General features: G+C 46.7%; 1 long non-coding RNA gene across 2 annotated transcripts in view; it reads right to left on the reverse strand.

Annotated features, from left to right (window-relative positions):
* Positions 1 to 26,794, reverse strand: part of LOC139439284 (uncharacterized) — a 57,186-nt gene that overhangs the window by 11,384 nt on the left and 19,008 nt on the right. For both annotated transcript variants that reach the window (XR_011649165.1, XR_011649166.1), the window contains exon 2: positions 14,159 to 14,280. This is a non-coding gene — a long non-coding RNA (uncharacterized lncRNA). The remainder of the gene's footprint in view (positions 1 to 14,158; positions 14,281 to 26,794) is intronic.

The raw sequence follows: 26,794 nt of genomic DNA on the forward strand, positions 1-26,794 counted from the left end.
GCTGCTACCTGAGCCTTGGCTACCTCATACGATCCACGGCGGTCTGGGAGAATCGCTGGATGGCTTTCTCCTTCCATGTCGGGGGCTTATACCGACCCGCTATGATTAAGAGGAGCCTTGGATTTCTCGGGAGCGCGCGCTTGCACGTCTGAAGTAATCCTACCACAGCCCTACGCCCTCCTCTCTTCTCACCTTGGGACTTCTCTCATGCAACATTGCTGCTACCTGAGCCTTGGCTACCTCATATGATCCACGGCGGTCTGGGAGAATCGCTGGATGGCTTTCTCCTTCCATGTCGGGGGCTTATACCGACCCGCTATGATTAAGAGGAGCCTTGGATTTCTCGGGAGCACGCGCTTGCACGTCTGAAGTAACCCTACCATAGCCCTACACTCTCCTCTTTTCTCACCCCTATCTTTTCGCTCTGCATTGCTGCTCCTGAACCTTGGTGACCTCATATGATCCACGGCGGTCTGGGAGAATCGCTGGATGGCTTTCTCCTTCCATGTCGGGGGCTTATACCGACCTGCTATGATTAAGAGGCGCCAATAAAACTCTCAGGAGCGCATGCCTGAGCACCTCCACCCCTGCCTTCACCTCTGCCTCCTCCCCTCCGTGCTTGCTCCCCTTTGCCTTGCTCCACTGCTCGTCATTCTGCCCTCCCCTCGTTGGGGCCTTCTTTTGGCCCGCGACCACCGTCGGAGTACCATCGGCTCCGACCCCTCGTCTCACCGCGCACCTCGGCTCCCATCGCCGCGCTCTCAAGGTAAGGGCCCCTTTTCTTATCGGCTCCAAAAGGCCATTAGCAATGGGTAACATCCTATCTGCTAAGCAAGCCCCACAAGTTCGGGCCCTCGCCGGTCTCCTAGACATTCACCGGTGTAAGATCTCTTTCAAACAGCTTCAAGTATATTGGGACCTTCTTCTCCCCTTTAATCCGTGGCTTACCACGTGTCAGCTTTGGGACCCGGACACCTATACTCACCTTATAGATAGGGTCACTTTTGCTGTGGAGCAGGAAGGTAAAAGATTCCCTCCTGGCTTATTACAGGCAACATGAAGTCCAGAAGAAATCTTAAAGGGTATAATCTATGATATGCTATATAAACAAGGATTTAAAAGCAGCTATACCAAGAAAGTAAGAATTATGAGTCAACTGTAAATAAATTATATATTTCTGTTAATGTGTTGTAATTGTTCTGTGTTTGTCTGTCTGTTCGTTCAATGTCAACGTATATTGTGATACCTCCGGATGGTAAATATAAATTAATATTAAAAAGGTTAAAAGTTTGTAAAAATGCTAACGGAAATGTAATAAGTTTTGCAAAAAGACGTATTTTGTCCTAAAGTAAGATGGCTAATTTTTCATAAACTCTTGAAATTTAATTTGCATGCGGCAAGTGTAAAAGGTATTGTGATAACTTTACGTAAGGGAATGTGTTCTGTAAGGATAAAATTTATCTTCAATAGTTTACATTAAAGTATTAAATGGCTAATTCCAAAAGGTCATTCTTAAATATATATATATAAAACTAAATTGATGATAATAATAATAAAAGGTAATTTTATAACAGGAAAGATTAACAGCAACCAAGCTCCCCTGCCAACTTGCTTTTAGGAAACGGTTTCTAATATTGCATGCTACTAAGTATTTAAAGAAAAGTTATTCTTAAGGAAACAAAAAATGGTTTTGTCTTTGCAGCCATTGTCTATTTAGCAACACCCCTCGCTATCGGCCTAGCCACTGTTGCGCCGGACGATTGGAACCTTAAACAAAGACTCCTCCTCACTGTCATCTTCCTATCTATCGTTACTATATTTACTGCCCTCATTCTCCTTCATTTATAAAGCAGTCTCCTACAAACCAAAAAGCTTCTGTCTTAAACATACCATTCTCAACCCTATCCTCTAAATGATCTTCTCACTTCCCCCACAGCCTTTAATACTCTATTTCTTCCTCATAACCTTTGCTTTCTTGATAATATTTTCCGCCATCTGTCTAGCCGCTACCACCCCAGAAGATTGTAACCACGGCCCCCCATGCCGCCATCGCTCTCAAGCAGCTCCAGCCCCGCGAAACGGCCCGCAACCTGCTTTCCCCAGCCTGCGGCCTGCTTTCTAGCATCTAATAACGTTTCTGCTTTTAACAGCTCCCCATACTTCTGCGGAGCTTCCTCCTGTCTCGACCTCACTCCTCTTCTCAGCCATCCAAAGTGTCCTTTCTCGTCCCCCGCCCCCCTCCTTTTTTCGCTTGAACCCCTACTGCGTTGCAGATTGGGCCGCCCCATGTCGGCCCGCCCCATTAACATCGGCCTCTCTCGCACCCGTGAAGACTTTGGCCTTCTTATTGTCCTCGCCTACGTCTCCACCACTCCCGACGCTGCCGCCACCACCGTCGCTGGTGCCCTGACGTGACTTGTCCTCACCGCTGCGATCCTCCAGACCATCACACAGTCTGCCTCTACCGCTCTTCGCCGCCAAGAAGAGATCAACTACCTGTAACGTGCTGTCATTCGGGACTTTTAACAGCAGATGGACCTTATAGCCACCGAGATCAACAAGAATTGGACATTGGCCACCCTTGCTTGCAATGGCAAGATACCGCCCCCTAAATTGTACATTTATATCCCTGTCATACTCACCTCCCTCTTCAGCCCCACTTCCCTCATTGCTTACTGCCTCTTGGGCCTCGGCTACTTGTTGCTGCTGCCATCCTGGCCCTTATTTGAAAAGAAGGGGGAAATGCGGTCACCAGTCGGGCTGAAGTGTGGTTTGCTGGCCTGGCGGGGGAGCAGCCGCGGTAGGCCAAGCCGCTGCCCCCATAATAGGGTGGCTGGTCGGACTCACTGCCACCCCTGAAGGGAGCTCGGCATGGGCGCAGAGTGCCCTCGGGTCTCCCCTTCTCGGCAGTCATGCTTCCGCGGCCGCCCCTCCTCCCGGATGGCACCACCCGATGCCTGTGGGGCAGCACCCTTCTTCTTCTTTCTCCCTGCGCAGGCGCAGGGCGGAAAATTCCAGTCTGCCCTTTTCCCCTCCCCCGACAGCAGCAACAGCCAGGTGTGGGTGGAAAAATCCAGCCCGCCCTTTTCCCCTCCCCCAACAGCAGCAACAGCCAGGTGTGGGTGGAAAAATCCAGCCCGCCCTTTTCCCTTCCCCCGACAGCAGCAACAGCCAGGCGTGGGCGGGAAACTCAAGTCTGCCCTCCACCCCAGCAACAGCAGCCACCAATCCCTAAACCCTGCCCCTTCCCCCAGCAACAGCGACAGCCAATCCCTAACCACCACCCCTCCCCCATCCAGTACCGCCCACTGACCTTTCGCCGGCAACCAATCAGAACAGGGCGTGGCTTCGACCAATCAGCCTTCCCCAGCCCCTATAAAACTGTTGCCTCTCCCTCAGTAAAGTGGACTTGTGTGTTTACCTTGTCTCCGCGGTAGTTCTTCTGCCGTGCGCCCTCCAGTCCTGAGAGCCCCCGACAAGGGCCTGGCCTCCCTTGTCCCCAGTTCGTCGCCTGCTTCTCCGGGCGACCCCTTCGTCGCCGGCTTCGCCGGGCGACCCCGTCAGCCGAACCGCGCAACCCCTTGTGAGACCGATCCCTCGTCTGCTGCCGGACCGACCCCTCGTCCCAAGTGGGACCGACCCTTCGTCCCAAGCGGGACCGACCCCTCGTCCAGAGCTGGACCGACCCCTCGTCCGCAGCCAGACCCCACCTCTACCGACCGAGCAAACCATCGCAGTTGGCGCCCAACGTGGGGCAGAGCACCCCTACCGCCACCGACTGAGCAAGCCGCCGCACCCTAGACTATCTCCTGGCAGCTAAAGGGGGAGTTTGTGGAAAATTCAATCTCTCTAACTGCTACATTGAACTAGACAGCACTGGAAAGGTTATTGAAGAAATTACAAGCAAAATGGTAAAAATTGTTGATGTTCCAGTCCAGAGCTGGAATGGGTGGAATTTAAGTAATCCCATTGGAAGCTGGAAGCCAATAGTAAATAATTTCAAGTTTCTACTGGGAATAATTGCCTTCATCATAGGAGGATGCACCATACTTCCTTGCCTCCTCCCTTTCATCATAAACAGAATGTGCACCCTAATAAATGATATAGTAAACAGGCAGACAGCTGCCCATCTCATGGCAGTATATACATACCAGTCAGTCCAGAGAGACTCTGACAATAGTGATGCCAAAGCTTAATAACCTTAAGCAGGCATCAAAAGAGGGAAATAATATTGCCTGTGCATAGATTCAAACTTATTTCATATCCAAATATGTCTAGAAAACCAATTGAGAAGTATAAATTCTATAAGCTTTGGATATTCAGAAAGGATGCAAGCCAAATGTGGCAAGCCTACCTGAATGTGGGGGATATGAGTTAAATCAAGCTTACCTGGAAGAAATAACCTATCTAATACTCATGTAAAACACTTGAAGAAACTAACAAAAAGTCCTTTTGCATACAACCACCATTAGACCCCCACTCTTATTTCTTCTGTATAAAAGGAACCCAAAAATTCTACTAGGCATTCAGTTTTTATTAGCACAGGAGTCTGCCAAGTCCAGCTGGTTGAAATAAACCACCTTGCTTCCCAGAGTTCTCATGTCCTGGCCTTTGATACTGCATACACCTGACTTCTCTGCTACTACACCTTCTTGCCAAGGACCAGCTGAGTAGGTACAACCACAGGTACTGGTACTCCTGAGTGCTAAGGAGACACACAGTCTATGTTCATATCTGATGACTCCAGATTTCAGTGCCCTGCCAGTGGGTCCTACTTTGGAATTTGTGCTCCTGAGTGTGATGGAGTTGGACTCAGATGTGACTTTCTACACATACCTCTTCTGTCACTTTGACTGAAGTTGTGTTTGGCACTGGGGTTTGTGTATACTCAGGAGTCTTGAATCTCTGGACTGCCCATGTGCCAGCTGGGTCCTGAGCCTCAGCAGAGTTACAAAACCTACTCTCCAGTTCATTGGACTTACTCAGGTGAGCTAAGAGGAAGATGAAGATGGTCACCCACCACACCAGGGAAGTGAGAGTATCTATACCTGCAAGCAGGAGAATGACACCCCCCAACCATGTGGGGTCAAAGCCCCCTCTTCACTGAGAGTTGGAGTGGACATAATCAACCCAGGGTGGAGGAATAAATTATACGTTAGAGTGGACTTACTGGTATTTTACTATAGAACTACTGTGACTCTAGCAATGGAAGTTTCTGGTTTTCAGTTTTTGGTGTTTTAAAGGATGTTTACTGCTTTGTGCTTTTCATTGCTTTCCTTTTTTTGTTTTTCATAAAGACATAGTTTATTTCCCCTTGAAATTCCAGATAAATGTTACTAAATTGACACATGATATATTAAAGGAACGATTCAGAATAGACTAAAGAAGAATTTTACAAGCTGGAGGGTCTAGAGCTTGCAACAGCCTTTAGGATCAAATGACCATGACCTCCTCCCATCCAGGGAGATAATAGTTTCCTCTAAAGCATTTAGTCAAGGGTTGATTAAGTGTGCAGGAGGCATAACAAAAGTAGGCTGATGAGCTATCAAAAGATCATCATCCTTATTACCAGTAATAACACATTAGTTAAATTACAATGCAAACAGTATACATAAAAATACCCTTCTACTTTTGTAATTTTCAGGCCTCCCCTGCCCCAATACCAAACAGATAACAGATGACAACAAACACCCATCCTGCCCTTGATTCAACAGGATATACTAGTACCTGTGCAATCATAAATGAAACTTGTTGTTTTTACATTAACAGAACTGGTCAGGTAAAAGAAAATCTTAAAATCCTAAGAAAAACATAGAAATCATTCAGAAAATCCAAAATAATAACTATGAAAATCAATCACGGCTATCCTCATTCCTTTTTTATTTTTCTTCATTCATAAAATCAACCCTTTTACCCTTATAACATCATTATTAACAGTATTGCTGCTGCTTTTTTAAAAAAATTTATTTATTTTCTTTATTTAATTCCACCCCCCTCCCCCAGTTGTCTGTTCTCTGTGTCTATTTGCTGCGTCTTGTTTCTTTGTCCACTTCTGTTGTTGTGTGCGGCACAGGAAGTGTGGGCGGTGCCATTCCTGGACAGGCTGCACTTTCTTTCACGCTGGGCGGCTCTCCTTACCGGTGCACTCCTTGCGCGTGGGGCTCCCCTATGCGGGGTACACCCCTGCATGGTGCGGCACTTCTTGCGTGCATCAGCACTGCACATGGGCCAGCTTCACATGAGTCAAGGAGGCCCGGGGTTTGAACCGTGGACCTCCCATGTGGTAGACAGACGCCCTAACCACTGGGCCAAGTCTGTTTCCCTGCTGCTTCTTTTTGATCCTTGTCTCTTACAGCTTCTTGTCCAATTCATACACCAAATCATACAGTCAATAACCCAGGAATATGTAAATGGTGTCTCTCTGCTACATGAACAACAATGTCAATGCCTATGGGACCTAAAACCACAGCCTACTATACAGGATGGATGAGAACTTCTTTTCTCTGCCCCTTGACAGCAGGAAGTAGCCAGACAGAACCAACACCCCAAATCCCCTCACCCTCTGATCCTTCCCATATATATATATATATATAAACAACATATATATATATAAACAAAGAATTAGGAATGTTAGAGATTTGCAATAATTAACACGCTGTAGCTCAATTTCCCCTGATATGCATTGGGAAAAGGCAAACCCCCTCCCCTGGGTCTGAGGGCATAGCATGGCACTTTCCCACAGGTTAAAGAAATCTCATAGAGACAGGAATAAAGGGAGATAGAGATCTTCACCATCTGCAAATCAGAGGTAGATGGAGATCTTTACTATCTCTACCTGCATATCAGAGGGAGAGGGAGATGGAAGTCTTCAGTATTTACATATCTTTTAATACCTACAGATGAAAAAAAAAATCTGCTCCTGCAGCATTCCAAAAAGCCGTAAACTCCCTCAACCCTTTCCCACTACCGCACTTAGACCCTCAATCCCCCTCCCATGAACTATCGATTCCCCTCCTAGGAAAGTTCTGTATAAATTCAAGTCCCCCCCCCCTTCCAGAATTGCACTGAAGCCTCTCTTCAGACCCCCACCATGTTGGTCGGGGGGGGGCTGAAGTCTGTTTTTCAGACCCCCTCCATTGGGAGAGCTTCTCAATAAATTATTTTTCTGCCTGTGGTCAATCAGTCTCCATGTCCCAGTGAATGCCATTTTTCTCCAACAGTAATATTAACAGTTCCTTCTATAATAACATAAGGAGGCACACAGGTCTGAAGTCTGTAAGTAGGCTCAAACTGCTAGTTTGCAGTTCCAGGATCTGTAATGAGAATAATATGATGTGTGGCAGCTACCATTTGCCACAGTTCTCAATGAAGTATTTTAACCTCCAACCATAACTACATATTTCCCCCTCTTTGGTTTTGCAAAGTACTGAATATAGCTTGGGTGGTTTCTTGTTGTATTATTCCCCAGAGGGTTTGTAGCATGCTGCTGAGGGCTCATCCCTTTCAAGACCAGGAGGGAACCAATGTCATAGTCACTGAAGTGAGCATGAAGAACACTCATGGATGATGTTTATGAGTTGTTGGTAGGAAACAGGCAACAGGAACTGCTGGTCTAGGCACCAGAAGGTTTGGTACTCATGATGTTCACTTTTTTGGTGGAACCACTTTGCCTCTTCTCAGGTTTTTTTGTTACCAGGCCAGGACAGATGGTTGAGCTATGCACACAGCCTTGGGGAGGCACTGCAAAAGACCATTGTTGACTTTTCTGCAGATAGGAGAATGTGGGCTGACTTGATTTCCCTAAGAAGATATTAGTAAGTTTTTTTAAAAAGTAATAATAATATAAGTGAATATTAATTTCTTCAAACAAACTAACAATATTTGGGGCTGTGGCATACAGCAGTGGTATTATTTAATTTATGATAAGAGGTTGTTTGGTGACACATACTATTTTTAATAATAATTAAAATGATAACTAACCACATTATAATTTTATCTAATATGGTAAAACACTATTAAATTTGCAGGAATTCTATACACTCTTTAAGTATTTACATGAACTTTTTACTCATACTGATGTAGGCTATGGATGGGGGGGCCTATTCATGTCTTCACATATAATCTGTCTTATCTAAGCTTATCTAAGATGTGGAAGATATATATTAATACAAACTTATTGAGCACTAAAACAAAGGACCATTTGGCCCTCTGAGGCAACAAACCAGCATTAGGTGATGCATATTTGCAAGCAATTTGCAGATAAAGAACACTGACTCAGAAGCTTGCTTGGGCGCAATGGGGGGTATCCACTCCTGCCATTATAAGCCCAGTCATACAAAGGATTACACTCAGCTCTCATGATTAGATCTGAGTTTTTGTCAATAAAAATGTTGTGGTTCATGTTTTAATTTCACGTAGTACCTGCTGGCAAAATCATATTTTTTGAAAATGCTGACATTTGAATACTCGGCACCGTGTGCCATCTACTCAAAGGATGGTATAACCTAAAAAGAGCTGAGGCTTGGACCCAGGTGGACGCGGCAGAATCCTGAGTATATTCGAAGGTAGGAAAGCAGCCAGAGAGAAAGCACAGAGATGCTGAATGTGAGGTGTCAGGGGTGGAGATCTGACTGATAAAGCAGGGAGGCTGGAGGGCCCTGCCTTGCATTAAGTTATGCATGCTCAGGTGGCCATGGACAGGGAAACCAGGGGAGCTCTGTCTCTCCCCATCAGCCGAGTCCCTCAGCCTCGGTGGGTGAGCCACACGGTGGTGACTGCCAGGGCGGTGCTGCAGCCCCACCTTCCCAACTGTTCACTTGGCACCACTGCTGCCCACCTGCCTCCATGTCCCAGTGTTCCTGGAACCTGCCTCTTCAGGGCACCAAACCTCCAACCCTCTCCCTCAGACAGGCTGGAGCAGCCTGGGGCTAAGGAGAACAATGAGGATGAGGAGAGGTGTGGAGGCTCTACCCTGTGAGGTGGGAGGCCTCGGGGCACACCTTGGGCTGACCTGGGCCTCAGGGCAGATACTGCCAGAGAAATGGGGGAAGCTCTGTCCCAGTCAGCCCTTCAGCACTCAGGGCAGCAGGGCAGCATGACAGTGGCTTCCCATAATTCCCTGAGGCTGCAACACCACCAGCACCTGCAGCCACTGGGCACTAAACCTCTCTCTCCCTTTGGCACAGCAGTCACCCCCGTCCCTCAGCCCACCAACAGACTCCGTGGTTACCAACTCCCAGCAGGTCAGCGGCTGGATGACCTGTGCTCCTCACTGCTCAGCCCTTCGGCCCCAAGTGCCAGGCCTTCTGATGGGCTCCAACCAAGCCCATACGTGCTGTGACCGCTTCAGGCTGGCTGTCCTTGCCAACAGCCCTTAGAACAAGGGAGGCCTGCTCAGACGGAGGGGAAGTAGTGAGAAGAGGCTGAAGAAGAGTTGCTGCCTGCAAAGAGGTGGGAGCAGCCCAGGAGGGCCTCACCAACATGGTGCAGGACCACCTGCCCTAGACTGACCCAGCCAGGGGTGTGCTGCTGAGGAGGAATCTCCTCCAAGCCTGGACAGCTAAGGGGGCAAGGCCTCCTCACCAGCTTCTGCAGGGTCTGCTGCAGCCCAGAGGCCTGGGAAAGGTCCACTGAGCACTGTCACCCTGCCGACAACTTCCTACATGCAGAGTCTACGTGACCCCCAGCCCATTCCCCTCTCACGGCAGCTTCACCGAGATGCCGGGCGCTGAAGTGAGCCATTTCATCTACCTGCAGGAGGGAAACTGTGAGGACACCGTTTTCTGGGTCAGGAGCAGCTGGCGACCAGAAGACCCTCCTAGCTACACCTCCCTGCCTGCCAAGGGCTGCTGCCATTTCCCAAAGGCACACTGAAAAGGGAGCATAGGCCTGTGCCTGGAAAGGCCTCCACCTGCCCCTTCTGTTCCCTGGGCCTGGTCCAGGTGACTGGATCAGGACTTTAACAACTTGCAAAAGGCAATCTACCCAGCAACCCCAGGAATTCCCCATAAGCAAACCTGGATGTCTTGCCCCAGGCTCTGGGCGTGTTGCTAAGAGCCTGAGGCACTGAGAAGATTTGACCTTGTTCTGAGGTGTTCATAAAACCAAGGAGCAGCAACCAGAATCCCTACAAGCCCTGCCACCCAGCTGGGGGAAGAACAGGCCAGACTGGAGCATTTTCCATCAGTCAACGTGAACATTAGAAAATGTCAGGCAGTATCATATGCCCTCAGCTGAGGGCCACAGAAAAGGGGACTGGGCTACATCGCATGGGAAAGTCCACCTGGTTGGAAGATCATGGCTTTCGAAGTGTGACAGAAGTTTCCCGGGGCCTCATTGGCAGATTGCCAGCTGAAGCCACGAAAAGGCCTAGAGCACTTCCCAAAAGGCCACGCCTTCCGCCAGGAGGGGAAGAGCTCTCCAATGAAAAGCACTGTGTGGGAGCACTCCATCCTGAGCACGGCATCCATGCTCTGCCTAGCAAGAGGACATGGAGAAGTCTGCAACCCCGCTCTTCCCCAACACCCCGCCACCCCTTCACTGTCAGCTCCTCCCACAACCTGGACCCTCTTAGGCAAGCTCATGGTGGCCACAGAGCCAGAAGGTGGCTCTATTCTGAAACGAAAGCCCTAGCCCAGAAAAAGGACCTAAGCCCCAATCGTGAACCCTCATCTCTACCTAATGACAAGTTACTTCTACTTCTACACTACTTTTCCAATAAAGTAGAAAAAGAAAACTGAAGAGGGAGAGAAGGTATTTGGAGACCCTATTTCTGCTAAGAGCGTAATGTACAGGCCATGAAGAGAATGACTGTAACTCCACGAAAGCACAAACAGCCGCAGCCATAAATGGGAAAAGGGCTTGAATAGACAAAGCTGCCAAGAACACATACAAATGACTGAAAAGCACTTACACAGATGCCCACCATCATTAGCCATGAGAGAAATGCAAATAAGATACCAAAGATAAAGATGAGGTGCTACTTACTACCCACACGCTTGAACGCTGCTGTCAGGGGGAAAATGGCTGAGAAGGTGTGGAAAAATGGGCCCCTTGGCCACTACAGGTGGGGAAATTAAAATGCTGCAGCCAGAAAGTTTACACACAGAATTACCATGGGAGCTGGCAATTCCACCCCTAGGTATACACACCAAAGACTGAAGGCAGGTCCTCAACCAGCTATCTGTATGCCAATATTCATGACAGCATCATTCAGGAGAGGAGTTGCAAAGGGAAGAAACTGGGAGTTATTGCTAAAGGGGCATGAGGTCTGGGTGGGATGATGAAAGGAGTCCGAATAGAGCAGTCAAAGCTACCCAATATTTTCAATAAACTCAATTGATGTCACCATGTGTCCCACTCACAAGGATTAAAATGATTTTTATGCTAGGAATGTTTTTCCACAATTGGAAGGAAAAAATCAAGTATGGTCATGACCACATTTATAGAATGAAAGATACAAGCCACATGATCCCCAGCTGTCAAGATGAAAAGACCTGCTCAAGAAGGAAAGACTTTTCCCTAAGATCACAAGAACAGGCTCAGCAGACCTAACAGCTTTTCTGCAGGAAAGTCCATTATCAAGAAAGGAGAGAGGGAATTTCCTGAAGAAGGGACAAAACACTTGATCATCAGGTGTGTGGTAAGAGTTTAATAGGGCAAGCCTGTAGGCTACTGAAAGTCACAAATAAAAGGACAAATGCTGCCATTAAAAATAGGGGCAGGTGACTGGACCTTTTCCAAAGGAGATACACTACTGAGAAAGAAGCACCCGAGAAGGTGCTAAACATCCCGAGACATCAGGGAAATACAAATAACAAAGGAAGTGCTACCGCTTCCTTAAAACATGTTGGATAACCACTGAAGTGGATATAGAGTCATCAAAACCCTCACACATTGCAGAGAGAAAGATGAAACGACGGTGAAGCCACCGTGGACTCCAAGTTGGTGATGCCTCAATTAGTTAAACATAGAATTTCCACAGGACTTAGCGGTTGCACTCCGACTTTTACACGGAAAGATCAAAAGAGGTATTCAAATCAAATATTACCCAAGAATGATGTCAGTGTCTTTACTCACAATAGTCAAACGTGGAAGCAACTCAAATGTTCAAAAGAGGTATTCAAACCAAATATTACCCAAGAATGATGTCAGTGTCTTTACTCACAATAGTCAAACGTGAAAGCAACTCAAATGTCCATCAAAGAATGAATCAACTAAATGGTATACAGAGGCAACAGAGAACTCTAGAGCTGTAAAAAGGAAGGCAGTTCTGTAAAGAGCTGAAATATGGATGAACCGTGAAAGCGCTGTGCGAACTGAAGTAAGCACAAGGAAAAGCACTGCAGAACTGCACTGAAAGCAGCTGGGTAAATGGTGAACTCCACAGAGACAAATATCGATGACCACACGGACTTGGGGCAGGCGACAGGCAGTAAAGGATTTCCGTTTTGCGTGATGGGACATGTCTGGTAATGGTGGAAGGGGAAAAGAGCACAGCATTGTGAAGGTTAACAAGATGACAGTGTTGTGTGCTGTACTAGTCAGCCAAAGGGGTGCTGATGCACAATTCCACAAGCCTGCTAGTTCCCACAAGGGGTATTGATATCAAGTAGGAGGTTACAGATACCAGGCCGTAATGCCTAAGATACTTCCCTTGACAAAGTCTTCTCCCACATGTTGGAGCAAGAGGACTGGCAACATCAGCCAGGGCACAGGCTTCCTGGCTTCCTCTCTTCCCAGGTCTTGCTTCTCTCTGGGCTAAGCACCTGTTTGTTCCACAAGGGCAGCTGTAGGCTATGAGGTTCTCTAGGCGTTGCCTGGCTGCACAAGGTCAGCTGAAAACAATCAGGTGAAGGGCTCTGCTTCTTGCTCACCGCGGGGATTCTGGCACGTCGAAGGAGCTGTTTCTATTCCTCTGTGTTCTTCCCCTGCCTCAAGTCCTGTCTTCCTGAGGCTTGCTTCTCTTTCCTCTCTGAGCTGACTTCCCGGGATTCCAGCTAAGGCTTCAGCATCAAACTCCAACTTTAACTCTGTCCTTTACCATGCCTTTTCTCTGCCAGTCACCACTGCCCACAGGATGGGGCCTCCATGTCCTAGTGATGTGGCCCAATCAAAGCCCTCCTCATACCTTAGTCTTTCCCAGGTTCGGATCAGATGGCAAACACATTCTGATATCGGTTTTTGGAATTCATCACAATAACGAACTTCTACATATAATGAAAATTGGTTCAAGTGGAGGGAAATGAAGGCAACAGATTATAAGGGGCTTGCTCCTGTTAAGGACAGACTGCTCAGTTGAGCTTATCAAAGAAGAGCTCGGGGCTTCCTGCCAAGGTCAAACAGGTGGAAAATCACCCTCTATGCATAGATTGCACAGAAGGTATTACAAAGATTACTGCAAGACAGGTAAGAATATATTGAAAGATATGGATAAAACACTAACTTGGGAATACCTGAAGTGGAATCTGCTCATATGGGACAGCTCTGATTGTGGAAAAGTTGTGACAGGCAGCCAAAAGAGATTCAGACAATGCAGGTGGCTCCTGGAAATGTAAGTCATTTAACACCTACAGCTTTTTTATCCCATTATTCACAAGATGGTATTGGAGCGAACTCTTTAAACCTCTCATGTATTAAAGAAGGATAGGGTCCCATGAACATTCCTCTTATCTGAGTCTCCAAGCCAGTATTTGGAAATGCACATTTGCAAGCAAATCACAGATAAAGGACACTGACTTGGAACTCACTTAAAGGAACCGGTTCTATTAATTCCTCTCATTCCTGCTATCCTTCACTCTGGTGCCTGCCAAGCCCGGACTAAGCCACCAGTGCCCCACAAGCTGGGGTGGCTGTACCCACCTCCTCCCTGGCATGTAGGCCTCCATGCCCCTGCACACATCAGAGTTGCCCCACCCCTATCCCACCTCCTTGCTTTGGAAACATTGGCCACAGGCATTGCCTACAGCAGGGAGTGCCAAGACAGTTGCGATGTGGGGGCGTTTTCTTGACTTGGACTTGTCCCCCATGATAGTTCCAGGACAGATGTGGCCATTATACATCCTGCTGAAACCCGCTGAATGGACTGGGGAATGTGTCAAGTGCCATGGAAACTAATGCATTGCAGGGGAGCAGTGTTCCAAAATATCACCACACTCACCACATGCCATGAGTAGGCCCCACAGTGATAAAAGAGATCACTGACGTGGAAGGAGTCTGTTGAGTGGAGCCTGGGGTTGAAGAGAACCTCTTCTATTGTGTCTTGTACTGTTGTTTTCTAATCTATGTATCATGGAAACAAAAGAGACAGAAGAAGAAACATGAACAAGAAAGCTACTCCATTGCAGAAAGCCAGAGCCAAATGCCACCACTAGGTGCCACGTTGGATAAGAAATGTTCCTTCCTCACACTTCCTGGAGGGCAGGGGCTGGATTTGAAGGCAGGAAGAGGGGCAAGGACCCTTGCAGAAGGGGCAGTAGGGGACCCCTGAGCCAGATCTGTGACTGATGTGAGAACCTCTCTCCATCAGATAGCTCACCTGGTCCAAGCCAAGAGTCTGGGTTGGGCCAGGCTGCCAGGTCACTTTTCAGAGGGGGATTCCTTGCCAACCAAAGTTCCAAGGCCTGGTCAAATGGGCCTACCTAGGGCTGGCATTGCCCTGCAGGTCTCTCCCATGGCAATGGTCACAGACATGCTGTCTCCAATTATATCACCTCCATCTTTTTTAACTGAAAACCTGGCCTTTTCCACTGGTTGCCTGAGGGCTCCTGCCTTGGCTCCCTGCCAGCCAGCCCCTCCCCCCCCACCCTGACCCCCACCCCCAGAGGCCTGTCCCCCAGAGAGGAGAGGCTCAGAGACTTTCCTGTTCCTTGTCAATTACCTCTCTTTCTCTGTGTTTCTTTCCTGGGATGAGAGGGGCCCCTGAGGACCTATCTGACTCTTAGAAATAAGCCTGCCTTTTCTCTTCTCACCCTGCTTTTTGGTACAGTATTAATGAACATTTTTCTTTTCTCCAGGTTTGGGGGACCCAAAACGAAGCTGTTTACATCTGGTTGTGAGACTTTTCAGTGGAAATAATTTCTGTTCACTTGAGTCACTACGGTCAAGTGGGATTACAGGTCCTTGTGTTCCGTGTACAAGGTACATTATAAGAAGCCATCATGACCGTCAAAAGTGGTTGTATGGGTTGCTTTGGCATTGACTTGAGTAATAATGATCAGTTTCTGAAAAAATAAAATAAAATAAAAACCGGAAGCACATTTTGCTTGGCCAGAGCACGCAATGCAACCAGGTGATTTTCCTACTGCTTGTTGTTCAAAGCCACCATAGCAGGTGATTCAACATGTATATTGCCAAGATTTCCAAACTAAAGCAGACTACCTTCTCGCCGAGGAGTGGCTGAGTAGATAAAGCCCCAGGTACAGGTGCTCCTGAAGGCTGTGGGGACACACAGGTCTACATTGATGGCAGGTGGTTCTGAGCTTCAGTGCCCTGCCAGTGGGCCCTACTTTGGAATATGTGCTCCTGAAGGTGATGGAGTTGGATTCAGATGGGACCTCCCTACACATGCCTCTTCTTGCACTTTGGCTGAAAATTAGTCTGCAGATTGCCACCTGAAGCGATGTAGGTCATAGAGAACTTCCCAAAAGGCCAGGCCTTCTGCCAGAAGGGTCCAGTGTTCCCAGGGGGGGAAGAGCTCTATGAGTGAGAGCACTTTGGGGGAGCACTTCATCCTGAGCAAGACATCCAAGCTCTCCCCAGCAACAGGACATTGGACAAGTCTGCAACCCTGCTTTTCCCCAGCAGCCCTGCCACTCTTTCATTTTCAGCTCCTCTCACAACCTTGACCCTCTTAGGCAAGCTCCTGGGGACCACAGAGGGAGAAGGTGGCTTGAACCTGAAATGCAAGCACTGGACCAGAAAAAGGACCTAATCCTGAATCATGAACCCTCATCTCTACTTAGTGACATATTACTACTATACTACTTTTCAAATAAAGTAAAAAAGAAAACCAAAAACAGAAAGAAAATATTTGGAATCCCTATTTCTGCTAATAGCATAATGTATAGAACACAAGGAGAACAAGGAGAATTACTGTAACTCTACCAAAGCACAAAGAGCCACAGCAATAAATGGGAAAAGGGCCTGAATAGACATATCTGCCTAGAATACATACAAATGACTGAAAAGTACATAAACAGATGCTCAACATCATTAGCCATTAGAGAAATACAAATAAGATACCAAAGATAAAAATGAGGCACTACTTTCTACACACACTCTTGAAAGCTGTTGTTAGGGAAAAAAATGGTTGAAAAGATGTGGAAAATGGAACCCTTAAACACTATGAATAGGAATTTAAAATGCTGATGCCTAAAAGTTAAACACAGAATTACCATAGCAGTTGGCAATTCCACTCCTAAGTATACACACCAAAGGAATGAAAGTAGGGTCTCAACCAAATACATCTATGCTATTATTCATAACAGCCTCATTCAGAAGAGGAGTTGTAAAGGAAGGGAGTTGGGAGTTATTGCTAAAGGGGCATGAAGTCTGGTTGGGATGATGGAAAGGGTCTGAATATAGTGGTGAAAGCTACAAAATATTATCAATGAACTCAATCAATGTCACCATGTGTCCCACTTACAATGATTAAAATGATTTTTATGCTATGAATGTTTTTCCACAATTAAAAGGAAAAAATCAAGTATGGCACTGACCACATTTATAGAATGAAAGATACAAGCCACATGATCCCCTCAATTGACTCAGAAAATGCTTTTGAAAAATTCCCACACCCGTTCATGTTAAGGAAACATTCAGAAAGGTAGGAGGAGATGGCATCTTCGTCCATATGATAAAGGGTATTGACGAAAAACCAGCTGTTAAGATGAAAAGACCTGCTCAAGAAGGAAAGACTTTTCCCTAAATCAGAAGAAAAGACTCATCAGATTTAAAAACTTTTCTGCATGAAAGTCCATTATTAAGAAAGGAAAAAGAAAATTTCCTGAAGTAGGGCCAAAACACTTGAACATCATCTGTGTGATGGAAGTTTAATATGCCAAGCCTATAAGCTACTGAAAGTCAAGAATAAAAGGAGAAATACCACCATTAAAATAGGGGCAGGTGACTGGACCTTTTCCAAAGAAGATATACTAATGAGAAATAAGCATATGAGAAGGTACTAAACATCCTGAGACAACAGGAAAATACAAATAACAAAGGAAGTGCTACCGCTTCTTTAAAAATGTTGGATAGGGTGGCGGACTTGGCCCAGTGGTTAGGGCATTCGTCTACCACATGGGAGGTCCGCGGTTCAAACCCCGGGCCTCCTTGATCCGTGTACAGCTGACCCGTGTGCAGTGCTGATGCACACAAGGAGTGCCCTGCCACTCAGGGGTGTCCCCTGTGTAGGGGAGCCCCACGCACAAGGAGTGCACCCCCTAAGGAGAGCCACCCAGCGTGAAAGAAAGTGCAGCCTGCCCAGGAATGGCACAGTCCACACGGAGAAATGACACAAGATGACATGGACAAAGAAGAGGCAGCAAATAGACACAAAGAACAGACAACCGGGGTGGGGGGGAAGGGGAGAGAAATAAATAAATAAATAAAATCTTAAAAAAATGTTGGATAACTACTGAAGTAGATGTAGTGTAATCAAAACTGTCACACATTGCAGAGAGAAAGTTAAAACGGTGAAGCCACCTTGGATTCCAGTTTGTTGATGCCTCAATTAGTTAGCCACAGAATTTCCATATGACCTAGCAGTTACACTCCTACTTTTATACTGAAAGGTCAAAATAGGTATTCAAACAAAACGTTATCCAGGAATGATTTTAGTGTCTTTATTTGCCATATCCAAAAGTGAAAGCAACTCCAATGTCCATCAATGAATGAATAAACTAAATGGTATATATAGGCAACAGAGAACTGTACAGCTATAAAAAGGAATGCAGTTCTCCAAAGAGCTGAAATATGGACGAACCATGAAAGCACTGTGCTAACTGAAGTCAGCACAAGGAATAGCACTGCAGAAGTGCACTGAAATCAGCTGGGTAAATGGTGAACTCCACAGGGACAAAATATCTATTAGCACACAGACTCGGGGTAGGCATCAACAGTAAAAAATTTCAGTTTTGCCTGATGGAACATGCCTGGAAATGGTGGGAAATGAAAATAGCACAGGATTGTGAATGTCAACAAGATGACAGAGTTGTGTGCTGTACTAATCATCCAAAGGGGTGCTGATGCACAATTCCACAAGCCTGCTAGGCTCCACTGAAGGTATTTCTTTCTCATAGGAGCTTACAGATACCAGGCTGTAATGCCTAAGTTACTTCCCTTGACAAAGTCTTGGAGCAAAATGACTGGCATCATCAGCCAGGGTGCAGGCATCCTGGCTTCCTCTCTTCCCAAGTCTTGCTTCTCTATGGGCTAAGCTCCTCTGTTTGCTCCACAAGGGCAGCTGTAGACTATGATGCTCTCTAGGCTTTGCCTCTCTCCACAAGGTCAGCTGGAGACAATCAGGTGAAGGACTGTGTTTCTCACTCACCCCGGGTATTCTGCCATGTCTAAGGAGCAGTTTCTATTCCTCTGTGTTCTTCCCTTGCCTCAAGTAACATCTTGATGGGTTTGCTTCTCTTTCCTCTCTGAGCTTACTTTCAGCTAAGGCTTCAGCATCAAGCTCCAACTTCAAGATTCCTCAACTCTGTCCTTTGCCATGCCTTTTCTCTGCCAGTCACCACTGCCCATGGGATGGGGCTCCATGTCCTAGTGACATGGCCTAATCAAAGCCCCCCTCATTGCTTAGTCTATCCCCAGTACAGACCCAATGATGAGCACACTCCAATAACAGTTTTTGGAATTCATAACCATAGCAAACTGCTACATATACTGAAAATTGTTTCAAATGGAGGGAAATGAAGGCAAAGATTATAAGGGGCTTGCTCCTGTTGAGAACAGACTGCTCAGTTGAACTTCTAAAAGATGAGCTTGGTGTTTCCTGCCAAGGTCAAGCTGGTGGAAAATCACCCTCTATGCCTAGATCATACAGAATGTATTACAAAAGATTACTGCAAGACAGGTAAAAATATATTCAAAGATATGGATAAAATACTCACTTGGGATAACCTGAAGTGGAATCTGCTCACATGGGACACCACTGATGGTGGAAAAGTATGTGACAGGCAGCAATAAGAGAGTCAACAACTGCAGGTGGCTGCTGGAAATATGTCATTTAACACTTACAGCTTTTTTATTCTGTCATTCACCAGCCGGTATTTGAGGGGACTCTTTAAACCTCTCATGTATGAAAGAAGGGTAGGGTCCCATCAACTTTCCTCTGCTCAGAGGCACACAGCCAGCATTAGGAGATGCACATTTGCAAGCAATTTGCAGGTAAAGAACACTGACTCGGAAGCTGGCTTAAGCAAAATGCGGGTATCCCTTCCTCTCATTATAGACCTGTCATACAAAGGAATATACTCAGCTATTATTTTTAGATTTGAGTTTTTGTCAATAAAAAGTTGTGGTTCATGTTTTAATTTTATATAGTACATGCTGGCAATATAATATTTTTTGAAAATGCAGAAATTTGAATACTCAGCACTATATACGACCTATTCAAATGATGGGATAACCTAAAAAGAGCTGAGGCTTGAACCCAGTTGGACACGGCAGGATCCTGATTATATTCAAAGGTAGGAAAAGTAGCCAGAGAGAAAGCATACAGGGGCTGAAGATGAGGTGTCAGGGATGGAGCTCTGATTGACAAAGCAGGGAGGCCAGAAGTACCCACCTTGCATTAAGTTATGCATGCTCAGGTGGCCACAGCCAGTGCAAGAAGGGGAGCTCTGTCTCTCCCCATCAGCCAGGTCCCTCAGCTTTGGTGGATGAGCCTGTCACATGTTGGTAGCTGCCAGCGTGGTGCTTCAGCCCCCCCTTCCTAATAGCCACCAAGTTCAATTGGCACCACTGCCCACCTGCCTCCAAGTCCCAGTGTTCCTGGCACCTGCCTCCTCAGAGCACTAAAACTCCAACCCCATCCTTCAGATGGGCAATAGCAGCTGGGCTTAGAAGTACATTAAGGACTAGGAGAGGTGTGGAGGATCCACCCTGTGAGGCAGGAGGCCTGGGGACACACCTTGGGCTCACCTGCACCTCAGGGCAGATACTGCAGGAGAAATGGGGGCAGTTCTGTCCCAATCAGCCCTTCAGCACTCAGGGTGGTAAGGGAGCATGACAGGGGCTTCCCGTAGTTTCCTGCAGCCACAAGAACCACCAGCACCTGCAGCCACTGGGCACTAAAGTTCTCACTCACATTGGCACAGCAGTCATCCCCATCCCTCAGCCCACCAACAGATTCCGTGATTAGAAACTCCCAGCAGGTCAGTGGCTGGATGACCTGTGCTCCTCACTGTTCAGCCCTTCTGCCCCAAGTCCCAGGAGTTCTGATGAGCTCCATCCAATCCCATGCAAGCTGTGACTACTTCAGGCTGGCTATACTTTCAAACAGCCCTAGAACAGGGGAGGCCTGGACAGATGAAGGGGAAGTAGTGAGGAAAGGTCGAGGAAAAGTCGCTGCCTGCAAAGTGTTGGAAGCAGCTCAGGAGGGCCTTGCCAACACAATGCAGGACCATCTGCCCTAGATTTACCCATCCAGGGGTGTACTGGTGAGGAGGAACCTCCTCCAAGCCTGGACAGCCAAAGGGGCAAGGCCTCCTCACCAGTTTCTGCATTGTCTGCTGTAGCCCAGAGGCCTTATAAAGGTCCACTGAGCACTGTCACCCTGCTGACAACCACCTACATGCAGCGTGTATGTGCACCCAGCCCATTCCCCTTTGACAGTAGCTTCACCGAGATGCTGGGCGCTGAAGTGAGCCATTTCATCTACCTGCAGAAGGCAAACTGTGAGGCCATCGTTTTCTGTGTCAGGAGCACCTGATGACAAGAAGACCCTCCTAGCTAAGCCTCCCTGCCTGCCAAGGACTGGTGCCAGTTCCTGAGGGCACATTGAAAATCTAGCACAGGCTGGTGCCAGGAAAGGCCTCCACCTGCCTCTTCTGATCCCTGCACTTCATCCAGGTGATGGGATTGGGACTTTAACAACTTTCAAAAGGCAATCCACCTAGCAATCCCAGGAACTCCCCATAAGCAAACCTGGATGACTTTCCTCAGACTCTGGGCATATTGGTAGGAGCCTGATGCACTGAGAGGATTTGAGATTTTTCCAAGATGTTCATAAAACCAAGGAGTAGCAACCAGAATCCGTACAAGACCTGCGGTACATCTCAGGGAAGAACACACCAGACTCGAGCATTTTCCATCAGTCAACATGAATGTTAGAGAATGTTAGGTGGCATCATATGCCCTCAGCTGAGGTCCAAGAAAAGGGGATTGGGCTACATTGTATAGGAAATTCCACCTGGCCGGAAGGTCACTGCTTTCAAAGTGTGACAGAAGTTTCCTGGAGCCTCATCTGCAGATTGTCAGCTGAAGCAATGTAAGTCCTAGAGAACTTCCCAAAATGCCAGGCCTTCTACCAGAAGGGTCCAGTGTTCCCAGGAGGGGAAGAGCCATCTGATTGAAACCACTGTATGGGACCACTCCATCCTGAGCAAGGCATACAAGCTCTGCCCAGCAACAGGACATGGAGAAGTCTGCAACCCTGCTCTTCTCCAGCAGCCCTGCCAACCCTTCATTTTCAGCTCCTCTCACAACCTTGAACCTCTTAGGCAAGCTTGTGGGGACCACAGAGTGAGAAGGTGGCTCTAACCTGAAACGTAGGCCCTGGCCCAGAAAATGTACCTATTCCCGAATTGGGAACCCTTATCCCTACTTAACTGCATGTTACTACTACACTGCTTTTCCAATAAAGTGAAAAAAAAAAAAACCGCCAAAAAAGGAAAGAATATATTTGGAAACCCTATTTCTGCTAATAGTGTAATGTACAGGACATAAAGAGAATTACTGTAACTCCACCAAACCACAAAGAGCCACAGCAATAAATGGGAAAAGGGCTTGAATAGGCATATCTGCCAAGAATACATATAAATGACTGAAAAGTACATAAACAGATGCTCAACATCATTAGCCATTAGAGAAATACAAATAAGATACCAAAGATAAAAATGAGGCACTACTTACTACACACACACTTGAAAGCTGTTGTTATGGAAACAAATGGTTGAGAAGATGTGGAAAAATGGACCCCTTAGATAATATGGGTGGGAAACTAAAATGCTGCAGCCAGAAAGCTAAACACAGAATTACCATGGGAGCTGGCAATTCCACTCCAAGAAAACATACCAGAGGACTGAAAGCAGGGACTCAACCAGATAGATCTATGGCAATATTCATGACAGCGTCATTCAAAAGAGGAGTTGTGAAAGGAGGGAGTTGGGAGTTATTGCTAAAGGGGAATGAGGTCTGGGTGGGATGATGGAAAGAGTCTGAATACAGTGGTCAAAGCTACCCAATATTATCAATGAACTCAATCAATGTCACCACGTGTCCCACTTAAAATGATTAAAATGATTTTTATGCTTTGAATATTTTTCCACAATTAAAGGAAAAAATCAATATGGTAATGACCACGTTTATAGAGTGAAAGATACAGGCCATTATGATCCCCTCAGTTGACTTAGAAAATGCTTTTGAAAAATTCCCACACCCGTTCATGTTAAGGAATCATTCAGAAAGGTAGCAGGAGACAGCAACTTCCTCCATATGATAAAGGATATTGATGAAAAACCAGCTAAGATGAAAATACCTGCTCAAGAAGGAAAGATCATTCCCTAAGATCACAAGAACAGACTCATCAGAATTAAAAACTTTTCTGCATGAAAGTCCATTCTCAAGAAAGGAAAAAGAAAATGTCCTGAAGTAGGGACAAAACACTTGAACATCGTCTGTGTGATGGGAGCTTAATATGCCAAGCCTATAGGCTACTGAAAGTCAAGAATAAAAGGAGAAATACTGCACTTAAAATATGGGCAGTTGCCTGGACCTTTTCCAAATAAGATATACTAATGAGAAATAAGCACATGAGAAGGTGCTAAACATCCTGAGACATTAGGGTAATACAAATAACAAAGGAAGTGCTACCACTTCTTTAAAAATGTTGGATAACTACTAAAGTAGATGTTGCATAACCAAAACCCTCACACCTTGCAGAGAGAAAGTTCAAAGGGTGAAGACACTTTAGATTCCAGTTTGGTGATGCCTCAGTTAACCATAGAATTTCCATATGACTTAGCAGTTGCACACCTACTTTCCTACTGAAAGGTCAAAATAGGGGTTCAAACAAAACGTTACCCAGGAATGATTTCAGTGTCTTTATTTGCAACAGCCAAATGTGGAAGCAACTACAATGTCCATCAATGAATGCATAAACTAAATAGTACATATAAGCAACAGAGAACTGTACAGCTATGAAAAGGCATACTGTTCTGGAAAGACCTGAAATATGGATGAACCATGAAAGCACTGTGCTAACTGAAGTCAGCACAAGGAAAAGCACCACAGAACTGCACTGAAATCAGCTGGGTAAATAATGAACTGCACAGAGACAAAATATCGATGACCACATGGACTTGAGGCAGGTATCAGGAGTAAAGGATTTCAGTTTTGCATGATGGAAAATGTCTGGTAATAGTGGAAGGGGAAAATAGCACAGTATTGTTACTGTTAACAAGATAACAAGATGTGTGCTGGACTGGTCAGCCAAAGGGGTGCTGAGGCACAATTCCACAAGCCTGCTAGTCTCCACTGAAGCTATTTCTTTCTGGTAGGAGCTTACAGATACCAGGCCATAATGCCTAAGTTACTTCCCTCGACAAATCTATTTGAACATCTTGGAGCAAGACTGGCAACATCAGCCAGGGTTCAGGCTTCCTGGCTTCCTCTCTTCCCAAGTCTTGCTTCTTTCTGGGCTAAGCTCCTCTGATTGTTCCATAAGGGCAGCTGTAGACTATGAGGCTCTCTAAGGCTTTGCCTCTCTCCACAAGGTCAGCTGGAGACAATCAGGTGAAGGGCTCTGTCTCTCACTTACCCCGGGGATTCTGCCCCATTGAAGGAGCTGTTTCTATTCCTCTGTGTTCTTCCCCTGCCTCAAGTCCTGTCTTCCTGAGGCTTGCTTCTGTTTCCTCTCTGAGCTTACTTCCTGGGATTCCAGCTAAGGCTTCAGCATCAAACTCCAACTTCAAGAATCCTCAACTGTTTCCTTCACCATGCCTTTTCTCTGCCAGTCACCACTGCCCGTGTGATGGAGACTCAATGGCCTACCCAGTGAGGTGGCCCAATCCAAGCCCTCCTCATAGCTTAGTCTTTCCCAGGTACAGATCAGATGACAAACAAATTCCAATAACAATTTTTGGAATTCATAACCATAGCAAACTGCTACATATACTGAAAATTGATTCAAATGGAGGGAAATGAAGGCAAAGGATTATAAGGGCCTTGGTCCTGTTGAGAACAGACTGCTCAGTTGAGCTTATCAAAGAAGAGCTCGGTGTTTCCTGCCAAGGTCAAGCTGGCAGAAAATCACCCTCTATGCCTAGATCATACAGAATGTATTACAAAAGATTACTGCAAGACAGGGAAGAATATGTTCAAAGATACAGATAAAACACTAACTTGGGATAACCTGAAGTGGAATCTGCTAACATGGGACACCACTGATTGTGGAAAAGTATGTGACAGGCAGGAACAGGAGAGTCAGACAATGCAGGTGGCTGCTGGAAATATAAGTCATTTAACACCTACAGCTTTTTTATTCTATCATTCACCAGCCGGTATTTGAGGGAACTTTTTAAACCTCTCGTGTATTAAAGAAGGGTAGGGTCCCAGGCACCTTACTCTGCTCTGAGGCACACAGCCAGCATTACTAGATGCACATTTGCAAGCAATTTTCAGATAAAGAACACTGACTGGGGTGGCAGGCTTGGCCTGGTGGTTAGGGCATCCGTCTACCACATGGGAGGTCTGCGGTTCAAATCCCGGGCCTCCTTGACCCGTGTGGACCAGGCCCATGCACAGTGCTAATGCATGTGCAAGGAGTGCTGTGCCACGAAGGGGTGCCCTCCGCATAGGGGAGCCCCACGTGCAAGGAGTGTGCCCCATAAGGAGAGCTGCCCAGCATGAAAGAAAGTGCAGTCTGCCCAGGAATGGTGCCACACACACGGAGAGCTGATACAGCAAGATGATGCAGCCAAAAGAAACACAGATTCCCATGCCGCTGACAACAACAGAAGCAGACAAAGAAGATGCAGCAAATAGACACAGAGAACAGACAACCAGGGTGGGGAGCGGTAAGGGGAGAGAAATAAATAAATAAATAAATAAAATCTTAAAAAAAAATAAAAAGAACACTGACTCGGAAGCTGGCTTAAGTGAAATGCGAGTATTTATTCCTCTCATGATAAGACCTGTCATACAAAGGATTATACTCAGCTATTGTTTTTAGATTTGCGTTTCTGTCAATAAAAAGTTGTGATTCATGTTTTAATTTTATGTAGAACATACTGGAAAAATAATATTTTTTGAAAATGCCGAAATTTGAATACTTGGCACCATATACGACCTATTCAAATGATGGGATAACCTAAAAAGAGCTGAGGCTTGAACCCAGTTTGATGCAGCAGGATTCTGAGTATATTGGAAGATAGGAAAGTAGCCAGAGAGAATGCACAGAGGTGATGAATGTGAGGTGTCAGGGATGGAGCTCTGATTGACAAAGCAGGGAGGCTGGAGGGACCCACCTTGCATTAAATATGCATGCTCAGGTGGCCATTGCCAGTGAAACAAGGGGAGCTCCATCTCTCCCCATCAGTCAAGTCCCTCAGCCTTGGTGGGTGCCTGCCAGGGTGGTGCTGCAGCCCTACCTTCCCAACATCCACATTGTTCACTTGTCACCACTGCCCACCTGCCTCCAAGTCCCTGTTCCTGGAACCTGCCTCCTCAGGGCATTACACTTCCAACTCTCTCCCTCAGACTGGCTGGAGCAGCCTGGGGCTAAGAATACAATAGGACAAGGAGAGGTATGGAGGACCCACCCCATGAGGCAGGAGGCCTCGGGACACACCTTGGGCTGACCTCACATCAGAGCAGATACTGGAGCAGCCATTGGGGCAGCTCTGTCCCAATCAGCCCTTTAGCACTCGGGGCAGTAGGGCAGCATGACAGTGGCTTCCCATAATTCCCTGTGGCCAGAAGACCCACCAGCACCTGCAGGCACTGGGCACTAAACCTCTCTCATGTTGGCACAGCAGTCTTCCCTGTCCCCCAGACCACCAATAGACACCGTGGTTATGAACTCCCAGTAGGTCAGTGGCAGAATGACTTGTGCTCCTCACTGCTCACACTTTCTGCTCCAAGCCTCAGGCCTTCTAATGGGCTCCATCCATGCCCATTCATGCTTTGACTACTTCACCCTGGCTATCCTTCCCAATGACCCCAGAACAAGGGAGGCCTGGGCAGATGGATGGGAAGTTGTGGGAAGAGGTTGAAGGAGAGTCATTGCCTCTGAAGTGGTAGATGCAGCCCAGGAGGGCCTTGCCAACATTGTGTAGGACCACCTTCCCTCAATTTACCCGTGCAGGTGTGTGCTGGTGAGGAGGAATCTCCTCCAGTCCTGGATATCCAGGGCAGCATGGCCTCCTCACCAGTTTCTACGGGGTCTACTTGCAGCCCAGAGACCTGAAAAAGGTGCACTGAGCACTGTCACCATGCTGACAACCTCCTACATGCAGAGTTTATGTGCACCTGGCCCAATCCCCATTCACAGAAGTTTCATCGA

This window comes from Dasypus novemcinctus, chromosome 7, assembly GCF_030445035.2.
Source record: "Dasypus novemcinctus isolate mDasNov1 chromosome 7, mDasNov1.1.hap2, whole genome shotgun sequence".
Lineage (NCBI taxonomy): Eukaryota > Metazoa > Chordata > Mammalia > Cingulata > Dasypodidae > Dasypus > Dasypus novemcinctus.